The 8835-nt window shown below is 39.8% G+C and overlaps 1 pseudogene; it reads left to right on the top strand.

Annotated features, from left to right (window-relative positions):
• The first annotated feature begins 6107 nt into the window (after positions 1-6107).
• On the top strand, positions 6108-7136 carry LOC143861814 (putative amino-acid acetyltransferase NAGS1, chloroplastic pseudogene; annotated as a pseudogene).
• The last annotated feature ends 1699 nt before the right edge of the window (positions 7137-8835 follow it).

Here is an 8835-nt window from a genome sequence, read left to right as displayed (position 1 = left end):
TGCTATGCAATGAGGGTGGCATCCGTTTCGAGAGTTCCTTGGTAGAGCTCTCCTTTCACGTGGATGATCCTAGAGGCTGCTGGGGGCTCATCCCTCATCTCTCTCCCGGATCGGGGTCCACACCAGCACCTTTCTACTTTTCAGTAATCACACATGACTAGATTCAGAGTACGAGTGCGTAGTGGACCACGCCTTGAACTACCACACTACTCACAAGCTTGCCTGAAACAAATAGCACACATAGTGCTCGTCCTGTTCTGCGAGGGCTCTAGGAGTATGCCAGCTCCATAGAAGACACATAGTCTCCACCCTAACATAGGTGTGTCATTTAGTGTGTTCCTGTCAAACACCCCGTACCCGTAGTACTTCGGACCACATTAAGGCTTAACAACCAACCTCTTTACCATGACAAGTTTCTGTGTGGGCTCTAGCAATCCTTCAGATTACATAGGAGATGGCAAACCTCCACCCGCATATAGGTGAGTTCCTCAGAGTATCCGCAATACTCAGGACTCATTAAGGCACTAAAGCCAACCTCAACTCATTCATTTTCTGTAGGGCTCTAGCAGTCTTGCCTACTCAGACTACATAAGAGGTGATATGCCTCTACCCATACATAGGTGAGTCCCTCAGGGCATGCACCTGCCAGGCATCCTACACACAAAGCTCTTTGGGCTCATTAAGGCTTACAGCCATCCTTTACTCCGACAGGTTAAGTGCACTAACACATGATGGTCTCAAACAATTTATATTAAAGTGCACCAAAACAAATCCATTCATATTTCATTCTTTGAACCATGAACTATATTTGATGGTAGACTAAGCTTTGAACTACTAATATAGTTTAATGGTAGATACAAATATAAATAGATTATCTAGGCAAGAGACCCTTCCGACAAGAGAATATTTCTGCAATAAATGCAATGAGACCCTTGTGCAACAAATGCACTTAGTCCTTTATGCAACAAATGCAAGCAATCATGAATCAGTCTACTTGTGTTTTATTCTTTGAACCATGAATGACAAAGATAGGTAGACAAGTCTTTGAACCATGAATGACAAAGTTAGGTAGACAAGTCTTTGAACCATAAATGTCATTGCAATGGTAGATATAAACACAAAAGACCATTCCCAAATGCAAATGACCATAATTCAAATGCAAATTTTCATACCTCAAATGGACATAAGTCCCATTCTGGAGGATGTCTGCATGACCAATTCTCTTTTCAGACCTTTTGTCATAGGATCAGCAACATTCTCTGATGATCGAACATTGATCACTGCAATGACCCCTCGACTTATCAGATCCGATAGATAGCTGTGCTTCAGACGAAGAGTCATCTTTCTTCCATTGAAGAGCTTGTTTTCTGCAACAGTGCTGGCTGCTTGATTATCATAAAAGATAGTAATTGCAGACAAACGCAATTTCTTCAACGGAAGATCTAGCAGAAGATCTTTGAGCCACTCAGCCTCATCTCCAGCACTTTCCAAAGCAAAAAACTCTGACTCCATAGAAGACTTAGCTATTATGGTCTGCTTCTTGGATTTCCATGAAATCGAAGCACCTCCCAAGGTAAAAACAAAGCCTCCAGTCGATCTAGACTCGTCTGGCTCTGAACACCAACTAGCATCTGAGAAACCTTCTACAACTGATGGATAACCAGAGAAGAACAAACAATAGTTGAGAGTACCCTTCAAGTACCTCATCAGTCTCTGGATTGCATTCAGTGTTCCTTACCTGGATTGCTTGTAAACCTACTGAGCATCCCTACTGCAAATGTGATATCTGGCCTGGTGCAACGCATTGCATACATCAGACCACCAATTACCTTTGAGTACTCCAATTGCTATACAGTTCTTCCAGTATTGCTATGGAGCTTCTGGTTGTAGTCATATGGAACAGACAACTCAGTCAGATCAAAATATCCATATGTCTTCAGCATACCTTCGATGTAATGAGATTGAGACAAACCAATCCCAGACTCTGTCCTCAGAACTCTGATCCCCAGGATAGTATTGGCAGCTCTAAGATCTTTCATACTAAAATGTGATGAAAGAAAATCTTTCACAGAAGTCACAATTTGTATATTTGTCCCAATGATCAGCATGTCATCTACATAGAGACAGATGATTACTGCCTTATCCCCATCAACCTTGCTGTATAGGCATTTATCAGAGTTACTAACACCAAATCCATCACTCTTGAGGACTTTGTCAAACTTCTCGTGCCATAGCTTTGGAGCTTGTTTTAGACTCTAGAGAGGTCTTATCAACCTGCACACTTTGTTCTGTTGACCTTCAACACAGAATCCCTCTAGTTGTTGCATGTACAGTTCCTCAGTCAGATCACCATTTAGGAATGCCGTTTTCACATCCATCTGATGCACAATCATTCCTTCTATTGCTGCTAAAGCAATAAGAACACGAACTGTTGTAATCCGACAAACTGGTTCATACGTGTCAAAGAAGTCTATACCTTCTTTCTGAGTGAAGCCTTTAGCCACAAACCTGGCTTTATACTTTTCTATGGAACCGTCTGCACGCAACTTCTTCTTAAAGACCCACTTGCAACCAATGGGCTTAGCACCTTCAGGAAGATTTACTAGCTCCCAAGTATTGTTCTGAATCAATGAGTCCATCTCATCATTAACAGCTTCTTTCCAGAGTAGAGCATCTCTAGAACTCATCGCTTCTTTGAATGTCTGTGGATCTGCTTCAACACTGTATGCCATAAAATCATCCCCAAAAGATTTAGCTTTCTTGATACGCTTTGAACGAGGCTCATGAGATTCAGGAATGATGGAATCATCATTCACTTCAACTTCTTTAGACATGGTTGAATCTCCATTGATAACCTCCTGAGAAGCTGGTAGGAAAACAACCTCTGGTTCAATAGACTCTTCTGCATGAGAGTTTTCTAGCAGATCACTAAGTGCAACATTCTTGTCTTTGATGAACTTGTCTTCAAAGAACTCAACATCTCTGGCCTCAATGATTGAGTTAGTGCCAAGATCCAGAAACCTTCGAGCATCACTGTCTTCAGCGAACCCCAAAAATACGCACATATTAGCCCTTGGCCCAATCTTTGGTCTCCTGATATCTGGTATTCTGACATATGAAAGACACCCCCACACTTTAAGAATATCCAAACTAGGTGGATAACCATACCAAAGTTCATGTGGCATGACCTTTGTCTTTGAATACGGAACCCTGTTCAGGATAAAATTAGCAGTCAAGAGAGCTTCTCCCTAATAACATGAAGGAAGTCCAGCAGTGATCAGCATTGAATTCACCATCTCAGTGAGTGTGCGATTCTTCCTTTCAACAATTCCATTTGATTGAGGTGAGTAAGGGGCAGTGGTTTCTGCCACAATACCATGCTCCTTGAAATATGCCTTTGCTTCATTGGACCGGTATTCACCACCTCTATCATTTCTGAGCTTCTTTACAGGTCGACTCTGTTGCTTCTCAAACCTGACTCGGAATTCCACAAACTTCCCAACATCTTCATCTTTTGACTTCAACAAGTACACATGACAAAATCGAGTGCAATCATCGATGAAGGTGACAAAATACTTCATGCCTCCTCTTGTAGTGAAACTTCTGAAATCACACGTATCAGAGTGAATCAAATCAAGACACTATGTATTCCTAGTAACTTTAGAAAAGGGCTTTCTGACAATTTTGGCTTGTGCACACACTTCACACTTTCCAGGTTTATCACCCCCACATTTGGGTAATAATCCCAAGCTCTTCATGTCTTGCAACTTTCTATAGTTAACATGACCAAGTTTATTGTGCCATAACTCAGAAGTGAGTGTCAACACAACAGTCCCAGAACCAAGCACATCAGTAGTAGAACGATCTGCCATAGCCACTTTCTCCTTTGAAGCAACATAAGAAGAAAATAGTGACTTGTTGGTGCACACATGACAAGTAGCAACAGTGTCTAGCCACCAATCAGTAGAATCTGAAGTACCATCTACATGAGATATTACTGCCACAAAATCTGAAATCTCTTCATTTCTTTTTTCTTTTGTGGTACCCTACAATCCTTAGCGAAGTGGCCATACTTTCCACAATTGAAACATTGACCTTTCTTCTTAAAATCCTTTTTCTGCACATTAAGGTTCTTTTTGTTCCACTTCTTCTTGGGATTGTACTTCTTCTTTTTCACATCATATCTTCCCTTGTTATTTTCTGATTTTGCTTCTATCATATTGGCAGTAGCCTTCTGCTTCTCAAGCAACTCAATGTGAGAACGGGTTCGGGCTTCATCTTCAATACGAATGAACCGCTTCAAATCATCAAGACAAACTTGTTTCTTTCTTCTACGCATCTCCGTAGAGAAAGATAACCAGGAAGGAGGGAGCTTGTTTACAATAGCTCCAGCAATGAAAACATTAATGAGCTTTATCGCTTTCTGTTCAAGCTTCAATATCAATTTTTCAAGTTCTTTCACTTGGGGCAAAACTTCTTTTCCATCTTCAAATTTCATATCTAGAAACTTGTCGCTAAGATGAGTCTTGGACAAATTCTCTTCATCTTTATATTGCTGCTCCAGATTATCCCAAACTGCTTTAGCTGTTTTGTTTTGACCATAAACATCTGCAAGATGGTCTGACAAACAGTTGAGCAAATAACTTCTACAGAAATCATCATCACGATCCCAATCCGCTTCTTCCTTAGAGTTCTCTTCCTCAAAATCAGGTTTCTCCTCTTGAACAGTTGTAGACACCCCATTTTGACCGTGTCCTAAACCTTCCAATTTTATGCAAAACCCCATCAAATCAATTAGGTAGGGTCCCAAACTTCACCCTAAGCTAGCTTAAGGTCCCACCAAGGTCCCTGCAAAATTTCGTCGAAATTTGAGCGCTCTCATTGTTTCTTCTTCACTCAAGCCTCAATAAACCTCATTTTCTGTTGATTGAATCCATCTAAACCCTAAATTGAAGCTATCAAACCCTAATTCGAATCCTAACAGATCTTGTTCTTCGAAATTATTTGATTCTTTTGCCTGTAAATTCTATCTCAAAGTCAATCGAGGTTTAAGAGTGATTTTTAGAAATTTCGCCTATTTGTAAAATCAATAGCAAGAGAATCTACTATTTTCAACAGATCCGTTAGATCTCTATCATCGGCTGAAGGTTTCAAGTTTTCTTTTGAGGCTCAAACGTTCAGGTAAGTCATTTTTATTCTATGATAGTTGTGATAATGTTCTTGCTAGAATAAAATCTATGATTTCTTTAATATGCTATGATGAGAAGTAATTTTGCACCGTATAAAAATATGCAGAGTATTTGCACATGATCTCATTATCTGATTGTCACCTTGTCAATAAATTACCAAGAAGCTAGTATATTTGTCAGGAATATGAAAGGAACTTCAGATCTCAAGGATTTTGGTTCGAAAAACTTTAGAGAAATGTGTATTTTCCCCGGCAAATTCATCGGAGTTCCATAGTATTTTTTTTTTCTGTCAAACATTGTAGGATATCAGTTGCAAAGTTTGTCCAAATTGCATTTGTGATCAAGTGTGATGTGCTATGTGAAATTTTGTTAGTGGAAGGTTTGTTGGCATTATATAGTGCACGTTCAAAAGATCAGATCATTTTTTTTACATGAATCTGTTGTGTAGATAAGATCATTTTCGCTTCATCTCTTGTTGAATGCGGAATATATGTTCTGTTCTTTGTTGGTAGTTATTTGCATTTTTAAAGTTTTTCTCTTAGATGAAATGTTAATTTCAAAAGCTTTAAAGGTGTTGTGATTTGTGAAAACTGCTATGGCTCATCTTCAATGTGTTGAGTTGACAACTATTGTAGTTATTCTTCATTGTGCTTGAGCTGATAAATAACGTAATTGTGTTTCATTGTGCTTGAAAATGGAAATTATAGCAGTTCTTTCTTTTGTAGTCAAGACATAGTGAGTCCATTGTGTTTCGATTGCTAGATAATGTGGGTTAAACGTGACAGTGCTAAACTGATAAGGTATTCATAAGAATGGACTTATGGAGATGTATAGGTTAATATATCAAAGCATAATAGTCTAACTCCATATAAATTGTACTAATGTCTTGGTGAGCTTTCGAATGCCAAGTGATAAGAGAAGAGGAGTCGTTGGAGGTATTGACCATGGAGCAACAGGTGAAGTAAAGAAAATAGATGTTTCCCGTATACGCGAGAGGCTTGATGGAGGCTGTATAGTAATAGTAAGCAACTTGGGCTATTCCAGCTCGGGAGAAGTTTTGAATTGCAACACTTATGAAGTTGCTACTGCCTGTGGCTTGGCTATTGGCGCAGAGAAGCTTATTTGCATTGTAGATGGTCCAATTCTTGATGAATCTGGACGACTTATTCCTTTTATGACTCTTCAAGATGCAGATTTGCTAATCCGGAAGCGAGCTGAGCAAAGTGAAGTAGCTGCCAACTATGTTAAGGCTGTTGGTGAAGAGGATATTGTTTATCCAGGATATCTCGATACGAATGGGACTAGCAATCTTCATCTGAATGGGAAAGGTTTCAATGAAAGGTACAATACAACATTTCAAAATGGTGTTGGTTTTGATAATGGGAATGGGCTGTGGTCTGGTGAGCAGGGATTTGCTATTGGAGGTGAGGAACGACGTAGCAGATTAAATGGTTACCTTTCAGAATTGGCTGCTGCGGCTTTCGTTTGCAAAGGTGGTGTTCAAAGAGTTCATTTAGTAGATGGTACTCTTCATGGATCTTTATTATTGGAGTTATTTACAAGAGATGGAGTTGGGACAATGGTGGCTAGTGATGTTTATGAAGGAACACGGATGGCTAGGGTTACAGATATCCTTGGAATAAGACAACTTATACGTCCATTAGAAGAATCTGGTGCATTGATTCGAAGAACCAATGAAGAGCTGCTCGAAGCCGTTGATTACTTTATCGTTGTGGAGTGAGAAGGTTCAATCATTGCATGCGCCGCTCTTTTCCTTTTCTTTGAGGACAGGTGTGGAGAGGTTGCTTCTATTGCTGTGTCCCCTGAATGCCGTGGACATGGACAAGGAGACAAACTTCTAGACTACATTGAGAAGAAGGCATCATCCCTTGGAATGGAGAATCTTTTTCTGCTTACAACAAGGGCTGCAGACTGGCACTGTCCATCTCACTGTTAGAAAATACCATGTCTGATTTTATATGCTATTAAAGTGGGTGGTGAATCAAGAGCGGAGCTGAGCGTCATGATCTACTATCCAAAAGAGGCTTACATGGACAGATCTGGATCTTTTGAACAATGAAACAGAGTTACAGACTCTTTCCAAGGGGTTTTCAATCAATGTCACCAGATCTGGTGATATCTTGGTGTTGAGCGGAATTCCAGTCATCTTTCCAGACATGTATTACGGTGAATTGCTCGTCGTTCATGGCCTCCTCCGGGTACTAACACCACAGGTATATCTAAACCAGTCTAATGATTCTTTCTCTGGTATTCATGGATATGACAAGGACAAGTTCTTGGATTATGCTGAATTTAGACATTAATTGTCTTGATCTGTAAGTTCTTTGCCGTTTTTCTGTTTGAGCTTAGATCTATGGCCTCCTTTGTCTTGATTCTTGATAAACTGAAGAATACTGTCACAGTAAATGTATAAAGATTCAATTTCAATTTTTTTTCTGAGGGCGATGAAGGCGTTAGCCCAAGCCCATCTTTAGGGAAACTTACTTAGTTTCGGTAGTACCCCCTTCTTTCTTTTTCTCTTTATAGAGCCTTTTCTAATCTTTTAGACAGCCCTTAGTCATCATATCCCTTCTTATTGCAAGGGCGATGAAGGCGATAGCCCAAGCCCATTATTAAGGGACTCACCTAGTCTTGATAGTATTTCTCTCTCATTTAGAAAACTTGCCCAGTCTTTTAGATGTGCAACCTTGAATATTAGAAACCCATTCATTGCAAGGGCAATGAAAGAGTCATCTTGAGCCCACCCCTTTGAGGAGACAGGCTATGTCTCATGTAGGAAAATTCAAACCCTTTGGAGACAGGCTTTGTCTCAGTAGCCCTAGTTATCCTTTAGTTTTAGGAGACATGTCATGTCTCATTAGAGCCATAAAGTCTTTTCCATTAGCATAGGAGTCTGTCCTTTGCCAGAGAGTCTGTCCTTAGCCAGAGAGTCAGTCCTTCTTTCAGGGGTCGATCCTATCATCATAGGGGTTAGATTTTCGTCCAACCTCTTATCAAGTCATGTGATTTTTATCCGCTCCTGCAAGGTATAGGATGCTGTCCAACCCTTGCAGAGTCGTGATTCTGTTCATTTCTCCCCGCAAAGCATAGGATGCTGTCCAACCTTTGCGGGATATCAGGAGTCTGTCCTCCCCTTATGATGATAGGATTCTGTCCTCTTGTGTCAAAACATAAAAAACATCTGAAAAACCAAAAATCTCAAAAATCCTGAGTCATTAGGAGTAGTTAGGAAAGTCTTTTTCCGAACTACGTTGGCTTGATCCTTTTCCATAGGATACTGATGAACACATTAATGTGTGAATGGTAGTGGTAGAAAGCATGCATATTTTATGTTTAAAAGCGGTGCTACTAAGGTATTTTGTGTATTTTTAGTGTTTCAGGGATATTTCAAGAATTCCGAGGAAAATAAGCTATGGAGATCAAAAATCAAAGGAAAACAACCAATTTTCAAGATAATATGAAACTTCAAGATACTTTGTTGGCCGAGTTTAAGATGCTTTAGTTTGGGTGAATTTAACGTTTTTGATTATATTATTGGAGTTATTTAAGGGGCGCCAACAAGTAACATTGCAGCCTAACAATTGGATGATTTTGATCATCTCATTAATTGGATGATTGAGATCAG

Source organism: Tasmannia lanceolata, unplaced genomic scaffold (genome assembly GCF_043159265.1).
Source record: "Tasmannia lanceolata isolate RefF3 unplaced genomic scaffold, GAP_Taslan_0.1 ptg000037l, whole genome shotgun sequence".
NCBI lineage: Eukaryota > Viridiplantae > Streptophyta > Magnoliopsida > Canellales > Winteraceae > Tasmannia > Tasmannia lanceolata.
This window is presented reverse-complemented; position numbering and strand designations above follow the sequence as displayed.